The sequence below is a fragment of the Nyctibius grandis genome, chromosome Z, assembly GCF_013368605.1.
Source record: "Nyctibius grandis isolate bNycGra1 chromosome Z, bNycGra1.pri, whole genome shotgun sequence".
In the NCBI taxonomy this organism is placed as follows: Eukaryota; Metazoa; Chordata; class Aves; order Nyctibiiformes; family Nyctibiidae; genus Nyctibius; species Nyctibius grandis.
The window spans coordinates 21,513,570-21,539,955 of NC_090695.1; the positions used below are offsets into that span (position 1 = coordinate 21,513,570).

General features: G+C 44.1%; 1 long non-coding RNA gene across 1 annotated transcript; it reads right to left on the minus strand.

Moving 5' to 3' along the window:
• Positions 1-11,410: 11,410 nt before the first annotated feature.
• On the minus strand, positions 11,411-16,500 carry LOC137676820 (uncharacterized). The gene is made up of 3 exons (XR_011050141.1): positions 16,416-16,500; positions 13,064-13,209; positions 11,411-11,795 (listed from the first exon to the last, which is right to left on the minus strand). It is a non-coding gene; the product is annotated as an uncharacterized lncRNA (long non-coding RNA).
• Positions 16,501-26,386: the final 9,886 nt, after the last annotated feature.

Below are 26,386 nucleotides of genomic sequence, written 5' to 3' on the forward strand. Positions count from 1 at the left end.
ACCCCTCCCTCCCCTATATAGCGCGGCGGGAGGCGGCCGAGGTTCGGAGGACGGCGGCTGACGGAGCCGCCCCGCGCCCGCCCATCCCCGCCGCCTCCGACCAGCGCGTAGCCCAGGGCGGCGGGGGCGGCCCTCTCGCCGCCACTCGCCGAGCTGCTGCCCCTCGCTCCGCCGCTCTTCCGCGCCGCTCCTTCCTGCTCTGCCTCTCCGCTCTCCCCTCGCTTTCTCCCTTCCTCCTTCCCCTCCCCTTCCGTCCCCCCCCCCTTCATCCCGCCCTTCCGCGGGGGGGTCTCGCTGGGTCGCCATCGTCCCCCGGTGTCGCTGGCGGACAGGGCGGGCGGGCGCTTTTGTCCTTCACTCCCCGCCGCCCCCTACCCGCTGGGCGGACACCGCAGAGAAACCCACCACGACTCGCCCCCCGCTCCCGCCCCCTCCAAATCTCCTCCCCGCAGCTCCGCCCCGGGCAGCGGGGGCTCTGGGCTTCCCCTCGGGACCGGCGCCGGGGCCTGTGCGGGGTGTGCGAGGAGGGGGGAGGCTCTCTGCGGCCAGGCGCTGCCGGTTGGGCGGGGGGCACCGCACACCCCAAGGCTGCCCGCGGACGGGGCGTGCCGAGGCGGGAGGCGCCGGGGGGCCTATCGCCACCTGCAGGCGGGCAGGTGCCCGGGGGGGGGCTCAGCCGGACACCCCCGGCCGCGGGGCCGGCGGGACTTCCTGCGGGTCCGGCCGCAGCGGGTGTGGTGCCGCCGGGGTCGGCCGGGGAGCAGCAGCAGCCGTGCCGCCGCGGTGGCGTGGGGAGAGGGATCAGGGGCAGCAGTGTCGCACGGGTGTTTCGGGAGGGACTGCTGCACGGCCCAGCGCCGGGCAGGGCGCCCGCTCAGTCGCTTACGAGCCTTGTGGCGATGAAAGTCCCATTCGTGATGATTCGTGCTCTCGCCCCAGCGTCCTGCCGCGGGTAGGGCGGTCGCTGCCGTCGGGGGCTCCGCGCCGCTGCGCGGCTCCCCGCCTCCCGGTTCCCCGCAGAACGACGGTATTGCCCCTCGCCCCCCCCGCCCTCGGGACGGGAATTACAGTGCAACACACCGTTGAAATCACTGTCCTCTCAAGACAACGGCAACAAGAAGGGGGAGGGGAGAAGAAAGAAAATGCGAAAATGCGTTGGAGTTTCTCCTGATAGGAGGGGGAAAGGCTGAGTCTGAAAGCGAAACGAGAAAAATATCTCTGGGAACAATCTTGATTAAAAAAGAGTGTCAGATTGACACATCATAAGCAAATCAGTTAATGTTCAGTAAATAGAACAAACAATCACAAACCTGGGAAATATCTGTCATTTAAAGAAAAAAAAAAGTGTTGTTATTGACAGGCTTAACTCTGGCTGTCCATGCAAGGTAAAAGAAAGTCCTCTGACATAATTTCTGTGACAGGCTTTTTACTACCTTGCGGCTCATTATTTTTAGCGGTGTGAGATCTTTCACTCTGCTGTGTAATTGTACCATGAAAGCTCAGAAAACGCAGAAAGCCAAGTAAGTAATTGATTAATAGGAAGATCGGCCAGATTCTAACTTAATCAAACTTGAGATAAGGATCAGAGAGCCTGGTTTGCAGACGCTCAGGTTTCCTCATCGTGTCTCAGTCAGCGCTTAAAAATAAGCCTGAGTTCACAACCTCACAACATTTGGACAGATTTCGGCCAGTTTCTCTCTACGAGGGGACCAGGCTACATTTCTGCGCCTGTAGGCTTGCGATCTTCACTATAAATGATCAAGGCGCAGGGATGCGCCGGACAAGCGGAGCAGAGCTGCACCCCTGCATGCCCGTTATGTTAGCCGATCGTACTAACATTTACATGCTCTGTGCACTATTGAATGAAGACTTACACTGTTGAGACACAGACAAAACAAAAAGTAATCGGTATTTAGGTATACTTTGCTCCTTCACTACCAAAATCTATTTTCAATGTCTCCTCAAATGCACGGCACGGTTGCAGCTGCCTGTTTAAAGAAACTTTCCCTTTAGTGAAATCAAAGTTTGTGCTTCTTGCTGTTTAGAGCCAGCCTGATGCAATGGAGAAAGTGCAAGTCTGGGAGGCAAGAAAATCTCAAGGAGATTGTCCCAGCTTTCTTGCATGGTGGTGGGCAAGTCATTAGCCTAATTAGATTAGCCTGAAATTAGCGTTTCAAAGCTACAGGGAATGCGGGTTTTAGGAGTCCACGAAGGGCTCTTGGGAAACTATTTCCAGAGGTGTTTTGCGCTGACACGGTCAAGGGAAATAAATCCCAGATACTTTTTGCCGATAAATTCCAGTGGGGAGAAGTCGGCAGGGTCGTTTTTCAATTGAAATCTTGTAAATAGGCTTTACTTCTTGAATTTATTTTTTGTTCGGAGACTGAAAGCCATTTCACTCTGAATTAAATTGAGAAGCAATTTAGGCAACCACGGAAGAAGGGGAGGGAGTAGGAGGTGGAAAATGTAGACGAAGTGAAAACTCACTCTTTTGATGTGATAGTGTCTTTAATCCTGCTAAGCATTTAAACAGAAAAACGCCGGTTAAACTTTCAAGCGACTAAATGATGTGCTAATGTATTTAGATAACCCAAGTGAAGCACCTAGGGAAATTCTTCAAGAAAAGCCATAGCCTCATAAAATCCAAGCTGACTGGAGAGTAAATGAAAGCTTCACACTTCACAACCTTAAAAAGTCCAATTAAAATATTAATGTTATTCAGTTATGACACAGCTGTGGCAAACAAGAGGTTCCTCAGTAAGTACGAAAAGAAAAAGCATTACCAATTGTGGCAGAAGATGCTTTCCTGAGCAATTTCATTCCATGCATTTCAAAAAAAAAAGGGAGAGCTACATATCCCTGACGCTCTCAGATTATAACTATATTATCTATTTGCCAAAGTAAAACTGAAATGCTACAATTTGATAGCAGCATTTTGTTCATGTGGTTGCATATTACACTTTGGTTTGAAAAGGAGTTAGGTCTTGGGATTTTTTTTACTATTCACCAGGATAAGATACAGCATTTGTGTTATTCAAGAAATCATATTCCAGTAATGGCTTCACAATGAATGGGCTTTACTAGGGAGCTAAGGAAATTAACGTTTTCAGTTCACTGAAACTGATCCAGAATGTGCAGTTTTCTGTGAGAGAAGTTCCAAACAGGTGGAAGGAAAGATGTGCCAGGAGACAACCTACCAACTACAGCCTTCTTGAACTTTCTCATTAGGCATCTTGGAAATACAGACAACAGGAATTAGCACTACTCCACACTGTTTGAAACCTTCTGAAGAACAGCTATAACTTTAAAATACAGAAAAGCAAACAAGAATTTAATGGCTGAAGTGACTGTATCATTGAAACACACCCCTTTCATACAAGCACATGCATTTCACTCTGAGATCCATTTCAGGATACCTGCTCCCACCTTTCATAAAGCACAAAATGTTTCAGAGTACTTTAACAAACTTAAGCTTTGTACTGTAAAAGACTAAAAGCTATAAGAAGGGGACAGAGAAGTTAAAGGCCATTGCTAGTGTAGCTGCACAGCTCTCAGTCAAACTGCTCTGGATCAAAATGAGTCCAAATTTGGCAATCTGTTTAGTCCTGACTTTGTGGACAAGATGAACCAGCCAGGAACCTAAGTGACTTTCAGTACCAGTAGCAGAACTGTTCCTTGTGTCCTGTCTCTAGCTATGGCCAGTTTGTGAAGCCCTGCACATCCAACTCATATATATGAAGAGGGGGGAAAAAATCCCTCTTGAATCCTACAGTTAGTCTGCTCAGAATCAATATACTACAAATTCAGTGCAATAGCACTATAAGGAAGCCTAAATTTCCAACTTCTGCATTACCTTTGTTCCATCTCAGTATTTTTTCCCTTTTGGGGCATGGGGTGGGCTGGCTAATTCTCCATGCAGTACTGTCCAGCCAGCTCAGAGCTGGCTAGCTGTAGCCTACCAGGAGCTGTGCAGTGCTGAGACATTCCAGTAGCTCTGCAAGAATCAGCTCGGGTCTAACAGAGGTTACAGCATCAGCACAGCACTCAGCTTCAGGGCTGAGTTAGGTCCTGCAAGGTACTGAGATGTCTCTCAACCTGCTCCTTAAAACTCCCAGTTCTGCAAACACAGAACAGTGACACCCAAGGTCAGGCCTGGAAAGATCTGCTAGTTCTGGTGCCAGTCATACCAAAGCAGCAGTGCTGCTTCATGGCTTTAACAGGGCTTGGGAGTGGTACAGCTAGGTTCAAACACTGCTAATTCAGCTTCTGTTGGTTCTGCACTGAATCCAGTCAAATTTCTGTTTCCCCTTCATTGCACAGCTAGAACCAGATCAATAATCTGGGCCCAATAACCCAGAGGAATAACCTGGAAGATGCAGGAATAACCACCATCTCATAATGCTGGAGTGCCTGTCTATTATGTTTCCCAGGTTATTAACCATATTTTCCATTGCCTGAGATATCCCAGTTGCCACTACCATCCTAGACAATGGTGAGCTGACTGCAAGTTCCACTTTCCTATTCTCATTCCTTTCAGCTGCCTTACTGCAACTCTCTTGTTCATCATTTTTGTTAAGGCCAGAAACAAATTATTTAGACACACGTGTATTTATTTGCTACTTCTGCCTTTCTCTGTCAAGAGCTTACAGCTGTAACTAAAATTATAGCATAACTCAGCATAACCCACAAAACGAGATAATTAATTCTACCTCACAGTCTTAAAAGTAATAGAAAAGTAGGTAAACATTTCATCCAAAATGAATAAATGTTATGTATATTCAAGTGGCATCACTGAAGTGAAATTGTTACTAGTGATACCTGCTATCAAAATCCTGGCACAGCTTTTATGCAAGTCTGGAAGTTTAAGATGAATTTTGAAAGATCTTCGCTTTAATACTATTCCTCTGTGAGGGAAAGTGACTTCCAAGCATATTTGTTCAAACACAAGTTTTCATAATTTTATAGAAACTTCTCAGAATTTTGACATTCTGGGAAAACTCGACTTGAGGCTAAATTTTCTGTTGCCCCTTCTGTATGCAGTGCAGCTGTGATGAAGAAAGAGCTGGAAGATTGCCTCTTAACCATTTGTGCATTTTCTTGATACTTAAGCTGCTAAGCACGGATTTGACCACAGAGAAACTCTGGGAAAATCTACTTAGTCGACTCTAATCATGCTGTGGAGAACAAAGCCATGTTCCAGATATGCTGAGGTTTTTATCAGCACATCTCCTGTGTCAGAGACAAGGGAGAGCAATACACAGAGCTGGTGCATTGGGAGCTGGTCTCTGTGGAAAAAGATTCTGTAGCTGGTTAAGAATCACCTCTGTGGTGCAATGCAGGCCCAAGAATCCGGATTATGGCTAAATGGTTTCTTAAAAACTATGATCTGATATTTGTAATTTAATTAAAAGTACTAGCTCACAAGTAATTTTTTTCTCAACTAAAATTTGCAAAATAAATCATCTCAATAATATCCACTATACAACTCTAAAATTGCTGACTAGCACTGAGCAGTTTCTTGGTTAAATCAGGCTTTTTCTTGTAGCTGATTAAGATTATTCAGTCTATTTACTTAACATTCACATTCATTTCATAGCAAAATACACAACTGGCTTAAAGCATTTGCTGACAATACATACCAGATTCCAGCAGTATTCTAGACCTCAAGCAATTTTTCCAGGTATTAAACAATATTTGCATGATCATTTAAACATGGACTGCCAGTATATTCCAAGCTTTGCAAGCATTTTTATTTTTCCTCTTATTAGTTACTTTATTTATGAATACATTTTAGTGGACACATTCAAGCTTTTTTTGTTTTGTTTTCCCGCTCTCCCCACACAAAAATATATGGACTAACTTCTAGAGGAGAAGGAATTTTATACAATGAGCATTAAAAGACTTTCAAATAAATTTTAGCTTAAGGAGATTTATGCTCTAAATGTTTTTTATTGCAAGGGCCATTTTCACCACTTTTATATACATATATTATTTCACTTCAGAGGAGACAAAATAAGAGACAAATTATTCTTAAATAACAGCAAGTTATGAAAAAAAAAGTAATTTCTCTAGCTAAACTTCTGTAGGCCTCAGTTTTAAATATCAGGCCAATCTAAATGAGTTTATCAATGTATTCCAAAATAAAGTTAGGGTACTTGAATTTTACAACTGAATTGCAGGTGTAGCTGCTGATGACTTCCTCTGCTCTTGTAATGTCAGAGCTTCAATACTACACTAGAGATTAAAAGTAAATTATGTAGCATTATTGTCTCCTTAATCAATAATGATGGCAGCTCAAGTTTCAACATCATTGTTTATAAAGGCTATAAACTCTGCTATTTGATGCACACTGACTGGAGCTCAACAGTACTGACTGCAGTTCATTAATATATTAATCCAAGTGCATTTTTTGAAGATGTTTTTATGATTTAATTTTAATTTCCTTACATTAAAATGAATATACTATTATTAAAAAAACACAATTTGGAAAAAGCAGGGCTGATGTGTATACAGTACATTTGAGGAAGGTCTTGTCTTTGTAGGCTAACTTTATCCTTTTAAATGAAAAACAATTTTATTTACACAGAGACAAGTCATACCTAGTCATAGAGGTGCACACAGACTCTGCTTTTAGAGTGATCTTGACAAAGGCCATGAGGATATAGTCTCTCCTGATCTATTAACCTCCTTTGCCTAGGGCACTAGTAGGCACACACTAAACTGCCATGTCTTCCCAGGAACCTGGGACCTTGTCATGGAGGAAGGTTGTCTTGTTTTCTTGCTGGAAGTAAATGTGTTCTTGAGGAATTACTCAGCTGTAAACCCCTTCTTTTTCTTTATGAGTTTTCCTAGTGCAATCACTCTACCATGCACAAATGCCAGTGCTTGAGGCAGCTGGAGTATATGGCCAAGGATATGGTGTAAGGCAGAAATGTCCCTTTTAGCAGCATCTTGTACTTGACATCAGTTTATAAGGGTTGACTCATTGTTGTTGCTCATTAACTTTTAAGCGCCCTACTAACTAGCAGGGTTCAGGTTAAGTTAATATCGTCCCGGATTCCTGCATTACAAATTGACCTCAGAGATGCCCAAAAAACAGATCCACAAAAGTTGGCACATTGAACATACAGTCTCTTAACCTTTCCAACAGCAAATGTTAGGAAGAGTGTTACTTAGCCTGTTCTCACCAAAGCAGTTCAGGTACTTAATTCCATCAGTAGAGCTAGAAACCTCAGGAAGTTGCTGTCTATTTCCAAACAGTTTAAAAAAATCCTGAGGTTTTGAGTATAAGGTGATGGGAGGCACCACTACTACCTCCTCTTGGTTGTGTTTGTATCGGATTAGGCCAGTTCAAAATAAACCTGTTGGACAGAGGTCACTGTCTGTGAATCCAGCTAGAGCTTAGATGTGAGTTTGGTGTTGCCAGGAAATAATCAGTTCTGTATATTCACCACAGCAACAATGTGGGCTCTCTTAAGTTGACCAGGGAAGTCACCAGTGGAAAACAGACCAGTGGAAAAGTCCAGGATATAGATGAGTAGTGCAGGCCACAGTCCCCAGCTCACTTTCATTCAGATGATTCTTAAAGGAGGCCAGCAAGGGAGAACATACAATGAGAGCAAATAGATATTTTGGCTTAGAAACACAAAAAGAATAACACATTATACAAATTAATGGGTGAGTTTACTATCAAGGTAAGCCAAACAGACCCTGTTTACTACAAAGAAACAAAGCAAACAAAGCTACAGTTAAGTGAGATTTGATCAGATCTTAAACATCACTGTAAGAGTATGGGGGGTTTTGTGTTATTTCTTGGGTGTTGGTGCTGTTCCTTGATGACATTAGATCTTTCCCAATGTTTTTTCTTCTCTGCTCTCCTATCCCATTAATCACTCTTTACAAGCCCCCAAGTGCTAGGCAAAATTTCTGCACTCTCAGGAGCTTCATCACACCTGCCACAGGCACTCAACGATCCATTTCTAGTTGTAATGGTCATCTGAACTCCCTCTTCACAGTTTCTGTTATCACTCAGTTAGGTTCAAAATAAGTAAAACTGGGTTTTTTTTTTTGGCCTGAGATCACATAGTTAACAGTTCTTAATTTTTAATCTCAACTGACCAGATGCGTCAGATTTTGAGGCCCTCTAAACTATGAATCTGAATGGCAGATTACAACCATGGAGGCTGTAAAGTGTAATTGTAATGCACAATGTTCTGCTAAAATTTTCAGGAATCTTCACCTACAAGCAGGCTTTGTGAGGATCAAGATTTTGCCCATGGGCACATGTTGCAGTAATGAACTTAGTCACAAAGCTAGAGCCCTTACTACTTTTGTTAGATGCTGTCTCCAATTACTTATATCCAAGAACGCAGCATTGTAGCACCAGTATCTTTACCACTACAAAATCTGAGAACAAGGTGTTAAGAAAATTCTAACAAACCAGACCCTTCCTCTCCATTCTCTCCAACAATTTTATCTTCATGTCTGTTCATAAAAAAGAGCCACAATGTGTTTTATGTGTCCAGCACATCATGTATGCCTCAAGGTCTTCACAGTTTTTCTTGCTAAGACACATTTTATGTTAGTCAGGCTAGAAAGGCTAGATAAGCTTTCTTTCACCTGTACTCTGGTGCAATATATAATTGCATTACTGTAAAGAAGCATAGAATTATGCCTCTGAGAGGAGCAATTCATTTCCTCCCTTCCACTTGTCCAGAGGGGAGAGTAAACTGCCAGTTGTTACCTGTTTCTGTCCAACTCCTTTAGAAAAAAAAGGAGCATGGCAAAAAACCTATTTTTTCCTCCCTGTCTGAACACCTGTGGAGCATTCTCCTTTCCCCCATCCAAAACTCTGAGTATGTGAACCAAGAAACAACACAGTTTATTCTGAACAAAGTTATTCTTAGATTTTTCTAAAGACAGTTCCATGAAAATTAACACTGCAGCCATACATATGCTTCATGTATCAGTTCAATTTGTATCAGTTCTCTTCTGCATCATTTCCATTTTTAGAAAGAAATCAATATTATGATATTGCCCTTGAATTCAATTGCATTTTGTTTATTCTCTTTTTCCATTGCTGCAGGGCTTTGGTAAGTAATTATGCTGGCTAAGGCTTTTCAAATGAAAAAGGGAGTAAATTGTTTTCTGCATAAATGCACATATCTGGTTTTATTTATCTTGATGCCAGAGTAACATCGCCATCATGGGGATAAATTTACTTGTATTTGATTATTACAAGATAATGAGAGAGTAGAGCTGTGGAAGATGGTACTTAGGACTCTATGTCTGCAATATCACTCAAGTTAATAATCTATCTGGCTTTAAACCACACAATAGAGGAGCACAGGAAAAAATAATTGCCCATTCTATTCTTTACACAGAGCAAATCCTGGATGTTCATTTAGGGATTCATATTTTAAACTGTGACTGCATCCTCCTCTGTTGGGACTTCTATCTGATAATTCACTAAAAGTGGTAGGTAAGTACGTAAGATTCAAAAAGGAAGAAATGCCTGTCCTTCATTTCTGTCACCAGAAATCCTGCCTTTTAAGTCTTTGTGGGGGTCAAGACACTGTGTCTAGCTCTTCCCAATACTTAAGTGCATTTTTTTTTCTATTAATCTACAAAAAGGCAAGTCCAAAGGGCTTTGTCAAGATAATGCAGAGGGAGATTTGGCCTCATCCCTTTTATTCTGAAGTCCATGTAGGCTAAGTGCAGCCTGCAGCTGGGAGAAGCTCCACTCATTGAGACTAGTGATGCATCCTTATCCATCAGTGGCAACAAACTGGAGTTTCAGAGGAAGGCATAAACCCCCATGGACAATTATGCATAATATACCTATTGGAGAAATTACTGAAAGATTTTGCAGTCCCACTAAGTTAATGATTAATGTATGTTCAAAAACAAGAGAGAATCTATTCATATCTTTTTACATACATTTTTACCCTAATGTGATTAAGGTCATAAAAATGTTAGGTTTGAAAAGAAAGCATATTTTGCTCTTGGCCCTTATTTCACACTTGGCAATGAGTTGAATAGCTTAATTTTATGTTGTATAAAGGATTATAAATGGGTTTTTATATTTTTATTAGCAAGCATTTATATTTTATATTTTATATTTTTATATTTTATATTTTTATATTTTATATTTTTATATTTTATATTTTTATTAGCAAGTATTTTTGTACTAAGAAAAGCCTGAAATACCTTCTATATCCTTATTTTATCTACCTCTTATATACCTTTCTAATAAGTTTCCATTTGAACAGTATTACTCCAGTCTCATCACATTGTAGGGAAGCTTTTCTAGCTCTCTAAGCTCTTCTCAAAACTGGAGTGCCTTTTGTGTCTCTTGGAAGCACTGTTCCAGGAGAAGAGAGCCTGTAAATTTCTTTTTCCTGGGAGGACTCACTTTGGCAAATGTGAAATTTTCACTTGAGTAACTAATTTAGTTATTGCTTCTAGTCTCAGTTTTCAGAAGAGCATTACCAGTAACTAGTTCTATAAACAGCTTGTCTTTCTCCTTGAACTACCTGACTCAATGCATACATAATTTGGAGCAAAATCCTACTTCTGTATAATATTTGGTTTGTCTTGCATCCATCTTTCTGATGGTTAGATAGAGAAACAGATTTCAGGCTTTTTCAATAAGTAATAGCATTGGCCATATTATTAATCATGAGTGCAGATAGTATTTAATAATAATCAGTATTTAAATTAAAAGGTCTAAAGAAGTTCCTGGATTCAGAACAGTGGAAACTGGTTAGAATAAATGTCATTATTAAGAGATGTGGATTTGGTTTCACAGCTGCTGTAAATCAGGATAGTTAAATCAAAATGTAGTTATAAATGGGCACAAATGATAACAAAAACTGACAACACAGTAAGATTCAAAGAAGTCTGTGACAGCTAAAATAGAATATCCACTGTCACATGAGCACAAAAATGTAACACTTGTTTCCATTGCACTTGGTCACTGAGTGTAGGATAAAGATTTTGTCTGCTTTAAATAATATTTCATTATTCTGTGTTTTTACGGTAGTTGAATGGGAGAAAGAAGATAGGCTGAAAAATTTGCTGTTGAAAGGAAATTGTTTCTCGGTTACTCTGTACCACAACAATAGTTGCATCTTTTTCATCTCATAAAGCACGTCCCATCTTTCTTAATAAGATGCAAATGAGGGTGATATCATCACATGCAAGAAACTGGATACAAATGTGTCATTCCTTTAGCATAGGCAGTATAGAAATGCAAACATCGAAGACCACGAAAAAAGTGCAAACTGATCTAGGAGACAATGCTGAAATATCTGCTCCACTGCATTGAGGAGAAGGAACACGCCTCCACAAAATCCAATGTGAATCAAAGTGAAGACGTTTATTAAGTATAAGCTGTCCCTTTTATACATTTTGTACTTTCCCTGGCTGTAAGCATGTGCATTGCTATTCGTTAATATTACTAAACATACTCTTCTTTGATGTGTTGATTGGTCACTGCTCTGCCACTGGTCCTTCCTTAATTGGCTCCATCAGTTCTTGTTTCTTCTCCTCTGTGTTCGGCTCCCACCGGCTACTGCCTCAATTCTTGTTTGCTCAGCTGCTGTTTTTCCTCATCTCTCGAAGGTCGGCTTGTTGACACTAGCTACATGAATCTTCTCACGCAGCTAGGCCTTCACTCCATACTCTCATACTTCTGGCTCATTACATGACCATTCTGCTCCAAAAACCCCTCTACAATTCCCCCTTTCTTTTCTTGAGCCAGAAAGGCCATGTTTATTGTCCGCTGCAGGGCCCTTTGCAAGCAGGAGAATAAACACGGTAATACAAGGATGATAATACAAATCACAAACAATCCCATCAATAGCATTTTAATCAATCCGACCAGCCACCCTCCAATTCACAAATTACCCAACCAGTCATCCAGGAATCCATGCTGTTCCTGTATTTTCTGTGTGGCATCCATGAGCTCTTTGATCTGTTTATGAATTGACCTGGAATGATTGTTCAGATCCATGCAACACATCCCATCATACTCCTGACATCCGTGACCGTGCACTAGTAATAAAAAATCTATAGCAGCTCTATTTTGTAAGATAGCATGTCGGATACTATCTACATCATTGGCTAATGTTCCTAAAATTCTAGAAGTTTGATCAGCTCTTTTTGCAACCCAGCAAGCTAAATTTCGCAATTGTGTTAGTCCTTGTGCAGCAGCAACACCCGGTGCAAAAATAGAAGAAAGAACTACTTTGGTCCTAGACCATAGTTCTACCTCATTTTTACATTCTTTCCCTAAGTTAGTGACACTTCTTTTAATCTTGTGTAGGTTAGTGTGGTTTAATATGACCTTTCGTGTAGGCATTAGTAAGCTTAATTTACCTATGGTACACGGACCTCCCAGTTTTTTACTGGGCAGCCCTGGCCAAGCCCTATCTCCACAAATTAGGAATAAACCTTCTGGTAATTTTCTAGGCATGGCCAAATCCTGTGCTGGCTCTGTTCGACTGCGCCCTATGTTTGCACACCAGATAGATTCATTTTGCCACAATGGATTACTGGGTGTGACATTTTGTAATCTCTTTATGTCGTTCTGATAAATGTTTGATCTCTCTGTGTAATTGAAAAACACACAGGATTCTGCCTCTAAAGTTCCTAGGATGTCAAGTTCTTGGGGCTCTAAGGGACTGACAGGCAAGCTATCGTCCCATAAATCCCAATGTTCGCCACATTTCATTGCATTCTCACAGAGGCTCTGTTTCAGCACATTCAGCCCTGCCACTATCTCCTTACTTTCAGATCTGTTTAAGGGGACCCCCACTAGAAATGTATGAAAGGGTTGTTCAGGCTGAGCTAAGGAGGCACAAAACTGCGTCTGGTTCAAGCTCCGCATCAGAGTCACCCAAACGTTGTGACTCCCCTTCCATGGTGTAGGTGGAAGGACTATCGGTTGATGACCTTTTGTCAGGTCCAGGATCCAAAGCAGGCTTAACACAGAAAAAACAACCCCTTGCTTCATCATGACTGCGCCTTTTGCTCCCTTTTCTATACCTCCCACGCAAACCTTTTTTCACACTTCCAGCAGTCAGGGCACTGGATCTCTCGAGAGGTCAGTGTTCCGAGGCAGATCCTGAGTTGGCTCCTGTAGTTCAGGTTGTTTTTGTAGCCACGGCTTCACCCACTTAGCTGGTACCCATTTGGCTCCTGTATCTGTAACGACACATACATACCCTCGGCCCAACGTTATTAATTTCATTGGACCTTCCCACACACCAGTCACCCCATTTTTTACCATCACTTTGGCTGGTTCCTGTTCTTTCTGAAAAGCCTCCATACCTCCCTTTAACCCTGCACCATGTTTTACTGCTGGAGGTACAGAGTAGTCCTGTGGCAAACGTAAAAAGTTTAGTACATAAAGCGCTTTACACAACCTGTCAGGAGGAGATAGCCCTGGCTCTCCCCCTTTTTGTTTTTGTAAAAGGTGTTTCAGAGTTTGATTCATGCGCTCCACAATAGCTTGTCCCGTTGGTGAATGTGGGACACCTGTTACATGTGTTATACCCCACAGCTGGAAAAAGTCCTGTGTGGCACGTGCCACATAGCCTGGGCCATTGTCCGTTTTAATCGTCTGTGGAATGCCCAGGGCTGCAATAGCAGAACGCATGTGTCGTTGAATGTGTTTGCTGGATTCACCTGTTTGTGCTGTAGCCCAGGTAGCAAGGGAGAAACAGTCAACACTCACGTGGACATATTTCAGCCGTCCAAATTCGGGGATGTGTGTTACATCCATTTGCCATATCTCCAACGGTCCAGTACCGCGGGGGTTGACACCAGGTGCTAAACCACCCCCAAGATGTTGACAGTCTGGACAGGACTGGACTATCCCACGTGCATCTGCACTGCGTAGCCCAAACTGACGCCGCAGTACCTTAGCAGATTGATGGAAAAAGGCATGGGATCGTTGTGCTTGAGCGAAGCGATCAATTGAAGGCGCAGCCCAGGCAGGTGCGACAAGTTTGTCTGCCCGAGCATTGCCTTCAGCTAAGCCTTCCAGGAGTCCTGTGTGACTACGGATATGTGTGATGAAATATGGATGCAGTCGCTCTGTCAGCAAAAGCCATAATTCATGAAAAAGTTGGTATAGTTGTTCATTAGCTATCTCTTTGAGCAGAGCACGCTCCATCCTCTGGACAATCCCTACGACATATAAAGAGTCACATACCACATTAACAGGTGCTGTGTTCCATCGCCTGAAGACCTCCACCACAGCTCACAATTCTATTGTTGTGTAGACCCTTGAATGTCAGATAAAATTACATCATGCCACTTCCCATTGTCTAACCATGTTAGTGCTGCTTTTTGAGCTTTGCCTCCAGCATCTGTAAAAACGGTGACACCACTGACCGGACGTTCTGACCTTTTTGGTAATTCTTCCCATTGACCCAATTGCAGCACAGAGAAGTATTTGTGAGGGGGTAGATGTACCTTCAACTCGCCCCTATAATCCAATAACGCAACTTGTAATGGTATGGAATTTTGTAATGCCCATTGTAGATACTCTGCAACCAGTGGAATAACCAAAAAAGCAGGTTCGACGCCTGCTATCTCTACAACCCTCTGCGTTCCTTTCATTACAAGTTGTGCTATGGCCTCTACTTTCGTAGTGATGGTACGTTTTGGTTGCATAGGCAAAAAGATCCATTCCAGCACATGTAGAGGATCCTTGTCAGTCACCCACTGCATAATTATTGCCAGGGGGTGGCGATCGTGATTGATAACCAATACTCCAATACTGTAATCTGGGTCCCAACGGTGAGTGTATGTCATAGCTATTTTGGTACTCAGGTGTTTCAATGCCTGCTCAGCTTCCTGTGTCAATGTGCGGGGGGCATCTGCACCACCTTCTCCCTTTAGCAATTGCATCAAAGGTGCCAATTCAGCACTGGTGAGACCACACAGGGTTCACACCCAATTGAGGTCTCCCAACAGTTTTTGTACATCATTTAAAGTACTGATATTCACAAGAATTTCTAGTTTTTGGGGTCTAACAGTTGTTTTGGTAATTTCCCACCCAAGGTACTTCCAATTTTCCTCCTGTTGTACCTTTTCTGGGGCTATTTGCAATCCACCTTTTGCTAGTTCAGTCTGCAGTGTATTAATCAATTGTTTTTTATCCAATTGTTTCCCTGCTATTAGAATGTCATCCATATAATGGTATATAATCAAATTTGGAAAATTCCTTCGCACAGGAGCAAGTGCCCAGGCCACATACATTTGACACATTGTCAGTGAATTTTTCATTCCCTGTGGTAACACAACCCAATGATAGCATTTCATAGGTGCAGCTTTGTTCACTGATGGCACCGAAAAAGCAAATTTCTGATAGTCATCAGGGTGCAAAGGGATGGTGAAGAAACAAGCTTTTAAGTCAATGATTAAAATGTCCCAATCTTTAGGGATCATATTGGGGGATGGGAGCCCTGGTTGTAGGGTTCCCATATCATCCATGACCTCATTGATTTTTTGAAGGTCATGTAACAAATGCCATTTGCCACTTTTTTTCGGAATAGTAAATATTGGGGTGTTCCATGGGCTTGTTGTGGGCTCAATATGACCTTTTTCCAGTTGCTCCTGTACCAAGCTTTCAAGGTGGGCAATTTTTTCTGCAGACAGCGGCCATTGATCAACCCAAACTGGGGTTTCTGTTTTCCAGGTTAGTTTTAGGATTGGTCGCCCTTCATCAATGGCCACCTCTAAAAACCCTCACTGTTAGTTACCAAACATGCCCCTAATTGACTTAATGCATCTCTCCCCAGTAAACAAATGAGGACAGGCATCACATATGGTCTTACTGTACAGGTACTCCCATCCTGCAATTTTCAACAAATCACATTTGTACTGATTTTAGTGGTCTGTATTCCCCCGACCCCCAAAATGGGCGTAGGGGGGATCTCCAATGGCCACGAATGAGGCCACGCTGCTTGACTGATTATTGTAACGTCTGCTCCAGTATCAATCAGCATAATGACCATGCAAGTTTTCCCACCAGGTTCTTTTAGTGTTACCCGTTCTGTTGGTTTTGCCTTGCTGATATCCATTGCTAGATAAATGTCAGCCTGGCCTGTTGATCCAAAACCCCCAGCCCCTCTTATCTGATTCCCAGCTGTGGGCACAGCTGATTTAAAGGGGACCAGTTGTCCAATTTTTTCTCCTTTGGGTATATGAATTGGTGGCAGGGGAGTCCATACCATAATAGATATGACCCCTGTAAAATCGGCATCGATTATACCGGGTAAAAAGAAAAGACCTTTTCGGGTCGTAGAGGATCGCTCGATAAGTAAGGCACTCAACCCGTGACCCAGTGGGCCTTTCATATCGGTGGGTATACATTGTACTTGCGGGTCTATCAGAGTCACCTCTACTGCTGTGGCAATGTCCACCCCAGCACTCCCTCTTGTGGCGGCGGCGACGCCATCCAGGCAGCCCGGGTGGAAGACCTGTTTTGTGTCATCGCGCTGGGTCTCCTCGCGCTCGCCCCGCCGTTTCCCAGCCGAGTTCCCTGCTTAGTGAATCTAGATCGGCATTCATCTGCACGGTGACCGTATTTCCGGCAGCGATTGCAGGTCCCTGCAAACTCGTGACTTTTTACTCGGCATTGAGCCTTAAGGTGTCCCGGTTTGCCACAGTTGTAACATTTTGGTCCCTGATCGCCTCTCCCTGATCGTACTAGAGGTTTCACCACAGCCGCAAAGGCTGACGCCATGTATCCTGCTGTTTCTTCCGTTGTTCCTACGCGCTCACACGCATCCATCATTTCTGCCAGGCTAGAATTTTTGGGTAATGTCTGTAAAATGCGCTTACAAGTAGGATTAGCATTGTCGACTGCCAACGACATTAGCAATGCCTCTCGAGCTACATCGGTCAGCGATGCCCTTTCCAATGCTTCACGCAATCTTTCTAAAAATGTCATATAAGGCTCAGATGGACCTTGCCTTATTTTTGTATAGGCAGGAATTACTTTCCCATCTTCTGGGAGGGTTTTAAAAGCCTCTCGGGCTAAGGTGGCAGTAAGTGCCAAGGCTTCTCTTCTAAGTCGTGCCTGTCATTGTGGATCACTAAACTGCCCTTCTCCCACCAGTTGGTCAAATGTTATCCCTAAAAGTGGATCATTATCTCCCCTCCCCAGATTTTCCACCGCTGCAGCCTGTGCTGCGTCATGCCACCTCGTCCGCCACAAGAGTTCCTGCATCGGGGTTAAAATCATCGCCATCAATTGCTTAAAATCAAAAGGTGTTAAAAGCGTAGACATAAAGATACTATTTATAAATGCTTGGGTATAAGGTGCATGCAACCCATTTTGTTGTACCGCTTTCCGTGCCTCCTTAACAATCTCCCACTGTAATCCTACCCAGCGCGGTGGTTCTCTCTGATTTCCCAAAATAACTGGGAAAGATGTGGGCAGAATCTCCCCCTCCACTAGCGCATTCTGTATAACTCCTCGCCACCGTAATCACGGATCGTCTCCTCCCCCGTCCCCCATGACAGAGTGCATACCAACATTCCCACCCATATTTCTCATGCGGCTAGTCCCAGACACCTCAACACCCCCCCCGGCCCCCCTGGCCCCCCCGCGTAGGCGTTCCCTTTCTTCTTCTCTCTTCTGCTCCTCCTTATGTTGTCGCTCAGTTAAGGTCGTCTGTCTTTCCAGGTCTTGTAATTTTGCTAACAATTTTTCCGCCCAAGCCACCGGATCCTTAAATTTCCCTGGACCGCCGGCAGGCGATGGGGGAGACGATGGGGGCAGAGGGGGATATTTGTATTCGGCGTGATCTGCGAGATTGGCGGCTCGTGGAGGCTTGAAGGGTGGGGGGGTGGGCTCGGGCTGATGCTCATCAACCTCCATTTCCTCCGGTTTAGGGGACTCCCCTGTTGGTTCAGGGGGTATTTCAATTTTCTCCTGCTCTTCTGGTGGTGCGGAGGGGTTTGAAAAAATCGGTATTGGCGGCTGACCAAAAACATGAAGACCTCTCGCCCCAGGGTTAACCTCTGTTGGACGCAGAGCCGTAAAAGCCCCTGCTGCAACAGCCCTCTCTGCTTTCGTTTCTTGAAGAGCAGTAAGAACAGCCCTCCATGCAGTTGCCAGTTCTATTGCCTCCTTTTCCCCACTGCTTATCGCGTCCCATAAACCCTTTCCAATATCTTCCCAAGTGTCCACCTTAAAAGCGCTCTGGGGGTCCGAAGGGAACCCATGCTCTCGACACCAAACTAACAGTCTCCGGAGCAAATGCTCATCATATTTCACTCCTCTCTTAGAGAGGATATGTAGGAGAAGCCTTACTATCGCACTTTCTTCTTTAGAAATATTTTGGCCCATCTCCTTTTTCCCCCGGCTGCTCACCTCACTAAGTGTCCCATTGCAACGTTCTTTTCTTTTCTTGCGAGTCGTCCTCCGTCTCACCCCGGTCTTCAGACCTGCTGAGCCGTACTCCAGCCGGTGTACCTCCTTCTGGGCTATTCCCCGAACTTGCCGTCAATCAGCATCTCATCAGGGTCACCATCTGAGGAGAAGGAACACGCCTCCACAAAATCCAATGTGAATCAAAGTGAAGACGTTTATTAAGTATAAGCTGTCCCTTTTATACATTTTGTACTTTCCCTGGCTGTAAGCATGTGCATTGCTATTCGTTAATATTACTAAACATACTCTTCTTTGATGTGTTGATTGGTCACTGCTCTGCCACTGGTCCTTCCTTAATTGGCTCCATCAGTTCTTGTTTCTTCTCCTCTGTGTTCGGCTCCCACCGGCTACTCCCTCAACTCTTGTTTGCTCAGCTGCTATTTTTCCTCATCTCTCGAAGGTCGGCTTGTTGACACTAGCTACATGAATCTTCTCACGCAGCTAGGCCTTCACTCCATACTCTCATACTTCTGGCTCATTACATGACCATTCTGCTCCAAAAACCCCTCTACACTGCATGATGGCTGTAACCCCGCACCCATCAGTCTTCATCCACAGGATCATCACTGTTAGGACTACATTCCTGACTTTGGGTATCTGTCAGTTTTTGCTGTAATGTGTCATTCTGATCAGCCTTTAACAAACTCTCTCTCTATAATAGTTGTCACCTGTATAGAAACTCTGTTTGCCTGCTGTATTGCGGGTCATTGTAATCACAGAATCACAGAATCACAGAATCACAGAATCAGTCAGGTTGGAAGAGACCTCTGGGATCACTGAGTTCAACCATTGCCCTGACACCACCTTGTCAACTAGACCATGGCACTAAGTGCCATGTCCAGTCTTTTCTTAAACACATCCAGAGATGGTGACTCCACCACCTCCTGGGCAGCTCTTTCCAATGTCTAATGACCCTTTCTGAGAAGAAACGCTTCCTAATGTCCAACCTGAACCTCCCCTGGTGAAGCTTGAGGCTATGTCCTCTTGTCCTATCGCTAGTCGCCTGGGAAAAGAGGCCGACTCCCACTCCGTTACAACCTCCCGTCAGGTAGTTGTAGACTGCAATAAGGTCACCTCGGAGCCTCCTCTTCTCCAGGCTAAACAACCCCAGCTCCCTCAGCCGTTCCTCATAGGTCAGACCCTCCAGACCCTTCACCAGCTTGGTCGCCCTCCTCTGGACTCGCTCCAACACTTCAACATCCTTCTTGAAGTGTGGGGCCCAGAACTGGACACAGTATTCAAGGTGCGGCCTCACCAGTGTCGAGTAGAGAGGGACGATCACTTCCCTAGACCGGCTGGCTACGCTATTCTTAATAGAGGCCAGGATGCCATCTTGGCCACCTGGGCACACTGCTGGCTCATGTTTAGCCGGCTGTCGATCAGCACCCCCAGGTCTCTTTCCATCGGGCCGCTTTCTAACCACTCTTCCCCCAGCCTGTAGCGCTGCATGGGGTTGTTGTGGCCCAAGTGTAAGATCTGGCACTTGTTCTTGTTGAACCTCATGCCGTTGGTCTCGGCCCATCTATCTAACCTGTCCAGATCCCTCTGTAGGGCCTTCCTACCCTCCAGCAGATCGACACTCCCACCCAGCTTTGTGTCATCTGCAAATTTACTGAGGGTGCATTCAATCCCTACGTCTAGATCATCTATAAAGATATTGAACAGCACCGGCCCCAGAACTGAGCCCTGGGGAACACCGCTAGTGACCGGCCGCCAGTTGGACTTTGCCCCATTCACCACCTTTCTCTGGGCTTGGCCATACAGCCAGTTTTTAACCCATTTAAGAGTCCACCCATCCAAGCCGCGGGCAGCCAATTTGTCTAGGAGGATGCTGTGGGAGACAGTGTCGAATGCCTTACTGAAGTCTAGATAGACTACATCCACAGCCCTGCCCTCATCTACTAAGCGGGTCACTTGGTCATCGAAGGAGATCAAGTTGGTCAAGCAGGACCTCCTTTCATGAATCCATGTTGACTGGCCCCGATGCCCCGATTGTCCTGCGTGTGCCGTGTAATGGCACTCAGGATGATCTGTTCCATCACCTTGCCTGGCACCGAGGTCAGGCTGACAGGCCTATAGTTCCCTGGATCATCCTTCCTACCCTTCCTGTAGATGGGCGTTACATTTGCTAATTTCCAGTCAACTGGAACTTCTCCAGTTAACCAGGACTGCCGCTAGATAATGGAGAGTGGTTTGCCAAGTTCATCTGCCAGTTCCTTCATTACTCTGGGGTGAATCCCATCTGGGCCCATAGCCTTGTGGGTGTCCAATTGGCACAGCAGGTCACTAACTGTCTCCTCCTGTATTACGGGGGGTTCACACAGCCCCCCATCCTTAACTTCAGGCTCTGACATTAAAGACTGAGGCAAAGAAGGCATTGAGCACCTCTGCCTTTTCCTCATCCCCTGACACTACACTACCCTCCTCATTCAGCAAGTGGTGGAGGCTCTCTTGACCCTCCTTTTGCTCTTGATGTATTTGTAGAAACTTTTTTGTTATCTTTGACTGTAGCAGCCAAATCAAGCTCTAATTGAGCTTTGGCCCTTCTAATCTTCTGCCTACACGACCTGGCAACATCTCTATAGACCTCCCAAGTTACCCGACCCTTCTTCCAGAGCAAATAGACTCTCTTTTTTTCCTTAAGTTCTAGCCTAAGTTCTCTGTTTAACCAGGCCGGTCTTTTTCCCCGACAGCTTGTCTTCCTACATACCTGGACAGCCTGTTCCTGAATATTTAGCAATTCCTTTTTAAACCTCATCCAGCCTTCCTGGACTCCTTTGCCCTTCAGGACCATCTCCCAAGGGACTCTGTCCACCAACCTCTTAAACAGGCTAAAGTCTGCCCGCTGGAAATCTAAGGCAGAAGTTCTGCTCTTGCCCCTCCTTACTTCCCCCACTATTGAAAACTCTAACATTTCGTGGTCACTATTCCCAAGATGGCCACCGACCCTCACATCTCCCACTAGTCCTTCTCTGTACGCAAGCAACAGGTCAAGCAGGGCCCCTCCTCTAGTGGGCTCATTTACCACTTGCATGAGGAAGTTGTCGTCCACACATTCTAGGAACCTCCTAGATTACTTCCTCTCTGCCATGTTGTATTTCCAGCAGACATCCGGCAAGTTGAAGTTGCCCAGCAGTACAAGGGCTGGCGGCCAGGCGGCTTCTGACAGCCACTTGTAAAACACCTTGTCTGCCTGCTCATCCTGGTTGGGTGGTCTATAGCAGACTCCCACTGTAATGTCCGCCCTGCCGACCTTCCCCCTGATCTTTACCCATAGACGTTCAACCTTGTCATCCTCATCATCTTCCTCAATTTCGACACAGTCCAAGCACTCCCTAACATACAACACTACCCCACCACCTCTCCTGCTTTGCCTGTCCCTCTTAAAGAGCTTATAGCCATCCATAGCAGCACTCCAGTCATGAGAGTCATCCCACCACATTTCTGTGATGGCAACCACATCATAACCTTCCTGCTGTACAGTGGCATCTAGCTCTTCCTGTTTGTTGCTCATACTGCTTGCATTGGTGTAATTGCACTTCAGCTGTGCTAACGGTCTCGCCCCCGATGCAGGCCTGTCACCTCTAGGTTCATTTGTGGCTGCCTTGGTCTTATCCCCCTCCCCCATCGAACCCAGTTTAAAGACCTCTTGATCAGCCCTGCAAACTTCTGGGCCATAACTCTTTTCCCTTTCTGATTCAGTTGTTCCCCATCCGGCATAAGCAGGCCCGGTGCCATGAAAGCCACCCCGTGGTCAAAGAACCCAAAATCCCACCTATGGCACCAGTCTCTTAGCCACGTATTAATCTGTTGTATTTTCATAGTCCTTTCCCTATTTTCACCTAACACTGAAGGAATTGAGGAGAATATAACTTGTGCGCCTACCCCTTTCACCAAATGCCCCAGGGCCCTGAAGTCCCTTTTGATTGCCCTGGGACTTCTCCCTTCAGTCTCATCCCTACCCACCTGGAATACTAACAGCGGGTAGTAGTTAGAGGGCCTCAGCAGTTCAGGAAGCCTCCTGGCAACATCCCTTACCCGAGCACCAGGGAGACAGCAGACTTCCCTGTGAGTTGGGTCTGGCCTGCATATGGGGTCCTCCGTTCCCCTTAGCAGGGAATCACCTACAACAATTACTTTTCTCCTTTTTGGAGCTGGTTGCAACCCTCCTAGTTGGTTGTTTCTGTTTACGTAGCCCCTTAGAAGGTCCTTCGCCTAGATTCGTGTCTTCCTGACACTCAGGAAGACGCTCAGGTTCCAATGAAGACCACATTAACAGAAGTTCTGGTATGTACATGACTGTTGAAGACTACATTGAAAGCAATGGATGATGGGACATTCAAAAACTGGGGTGAGCACTTAGCAAAAGCCACCTGGTTAGTTAATACCAGTGAATCTGTCAATTGGGCTGGTCCTGCTCAATCCAAACAGTTGCGCACTGTAGAGTGGGATAAAGTCCCAGTGGTTCATGCAAGAAATATGTTGGGGAAAACAGTTTGGATTACTCCTGCCTCAAGCAAAGGCAAACCCACTTGTGGAATTGCTTTTGCTCAAAGACCTGGGTGCACCTGGTGGATGATGCAGGAGGATGGTGAAGTTAAATGTGTACCCCAAGGAGATTTGATTTTGGGTGAGAATAGCCAATAACTTGAACTGTATGATGCTAAGTGTCATTTATTACAGTAAGAATCACTGCAGACTGTGAACATGGGCTGCACCGGATACACCAGCTGTAAGCTCCAGATGCAACACATCATCATGCTGTGCCCAACTTCACCAGTCCATGACACCGTATTGAGGCCTGGGCCTGATCTGCCAACTGAGTGAATCCCACACCATTTTTTTCCTGCCCTAAGACACTATTATGAGAAATGGAACCCATGGTTTTGGACTAAATTAATTCAAGGGACTTCTTAGGGAGATAGCCCATAGACTAAAGAGAATTATATCTGTGCATACATATGGATATATATATGTTGAGAAACAGGGAAAATAGTAGTGATGACGTAAATGATATAGAATAAGGGGTGGAATCCTGTCCTGGTTTCCTGGGGATAAAATTTATTTATTTATTTTCTTTAGTCTTCGTGTCTGGGAGAGTTTACTGAAGACTGGAGTTAGACTGTCATGGAAATACAACTCTAAATGCTAACCCTAACAAGTTCTAGCCTAACAGCAAAGCAGGTAGAGATGTAACATTTTCAAGCTGAAAAAATCAGTAGTTATCACAGATAATTGCTATCCATAGTAGCCATGGGTAACGACTGTTTTCTCGATAGCCATAGATCTCCCACATCTTCATGGCAGTTTATTTGACTATCAAGCAGTATAACATCTTTCAAGGCCAGACAGTTAGTTGCTGAACTGAGACTGGAGGTCTCTTTTCAGACTCTGGATTAATCAGTCAATTGCATTTTTGCTCCAGGAGGGAGTTTTCCCAAAAAGCTAGAATAATCCAGGCTAGACAGGTATTTCCTTCCTGGCAGCCTTAGATTTGGTTGCATGTTCGGTAATTCAACCTGTATCTCCAAATTTGTCACAGCAACAGTCTGGTTGCAAAGGCCAAGGATGAGCACGTGTTTCCATGTTCATGATTTCAGACTGGCAAACCATGAGTTGTGTGAGTTTGGATATCTGCAGGCTGCATCTTCTTCCTTCACAATGGGATCCTTAATTAGACCAAATGGTTAATACTTCCTAAGTCCAGGCATGTGGTCATGGCTCTTTATCTGTGCACTGGATACTAACTGTATCTGGATATGTGTTTTTCAAAAAATCAAGCTGCCACCCATAGCTTGTCCTATAAATTCTCAGTCCCAAAAATGAATTCCTAGGATCACAGTCTCTGTCAAGTCTCTAAAGGCTTTCAGCCATAGACAGCCTAACAGTGACTAGGCATTTGCTTCTTCCCTATGCACCAGATTTACTCCAGTATCATTCAGCTTTCTCCTAGATTACAACAAGTCGGCATCTTCTCCCTGGCAACTAGCGATAGGACAAGAGGACACAGCCTCAAGCTTCACCAGGGGAGGTTCAGGTTGGACATTAGGAAGAATTTCTTTTCAGAAAGGGTTATTAGACATTGGAATGGGCTGCCCAGGAGGTGGAGGAGTCACCATCTCTGGATGTGTTTAAGAAAAGACTGGACATGGCACTTAGTGCCATGGTCTAGTGGACAGGGTGGTGTCAGAGCAACGGTTGGACTCAATGATCCCTGAGGTCTCTTCCAACCTGGTTGATTCTGTGATTCTATGATTCTGTGAAGGTGATGAAAACCAAATTCACAGCATGCTGCAGAGATTTAAGACATTTCTATACATGATTCAGCAGTTGCAAACCTGCAGCTAAGATAGTGTTTCCATTTGCATTAAGCCCCCGACTTTTCCAGTTAAAAATGGCAGGACAATGATCTCGTACTGGAAAAAATCAGAAATAATTCAATTAGAACCACATTGGTTTAAAATTGAAATAAGTAAAAGTAAAATCAGCTGTATGATCATCTGCATACTACTCTGACATCCATCTAGGATTCTGTCTTAGAGCAGTGGTCTCTAAACCTTTTTGATTGTGCACCCCCAATATGTATATTTATTTATTTATTTCTAAATTATATACATGTACTACTGTACTAATATATTATGTAAATTATAAAATGTACATAAAAATAGAAATTAAAAAAGGATAAGATAAAGATGAAATAAAGCCATTTTAAAATATTATTTTATTTTATTTATTAATGGTACAAAAAATATATTCTCCCCACACCCCAACAGATTGTCTTGTGCATCCCCTGGGGTGCGTACACCCCACTTTGAAGACCACCGTCCTAGATTAAAGTTCTGTCATTGCTGTTTCTTTTTCTAAGCAAAGACCGTCCCCATGTAATTTACAAGTCACTATCAATGACATGATCATTTTCTGCACTGATGGTTTAACTGGCAGGAAGCATTGAGCAGTTTAAAATGTACAATGATAATGTAGCAAGCCCTGCCAGCTCTGCCACCATAGTTTCTATAGCTAAGACTAAATGTCTTATTTGTTGCCCCAGCCCACAACGTTGAGCTGTTTTTTCTGCAAAGACATCATATGGCAAAAAATTGCCACACACAATTGCATATGAAAATGTAGATGCTACAGTTCTGAACACTTGACGCGAACTATCCGGAAAAATCAGGGAAAGGAAACAAAAAAGGACTTAGAAGCACGTAAAGAAAAGAAATCTCATAGATAAGAGTATGAAACTTATGAATAAAATCCTGGTTCCACCGAAATTCAAAGTTCCCATCCATTTTCACTAGGTGAAAATTCTGCACAAAATACAGATGTGAGCAGATTGCCTAGTCAGAGCCAGGCAAGATTTCAAGCATGAACTTGGTAAGTTAGATCAATGCATATCTTTAGAAAGATAAAATATATTTTGTTTGCTGGAAAGAAACTGGGCTGGTGGAATGCATTAAGTAACAAGCTGGAAAAAAAAACTCCATCTTTTGAAATTAAATGAAAATGTGCTTAAATGTATTTTAGCTGGCAAAAAGAAACTGCCAGTCTGACTAATTTTTAAATATAACTCAGCTGCAAGAAGGCAATCCAAATTTTGAGAATTCCATTCAGAAGTCAGCTAATAGCTATGAAAAAGAGCAAAGAAGCAGCAAAAGCTATACCAGTTCTCATCAAAAAAGGATAACGTGCAGATTAAAGTGGACTGGTAAATGTTCTGCTTTTGGCAAGTCCTCTTGTGAAGAGTTTAAACCCCACAATTACAGTAGCAAGGCACATCCTTTAACTTCAAGTGATTCCAGGGACCTCCGTGGGACTATTTGTATGCTTAGAGATAACTCCTGATTCAGCAAAATACTTGAAAAAATGTTGGAACTAGCAGACATTCTTCAGTGCTGCTCAATGAAACCACATAGCTGCATGTTTGCTTTA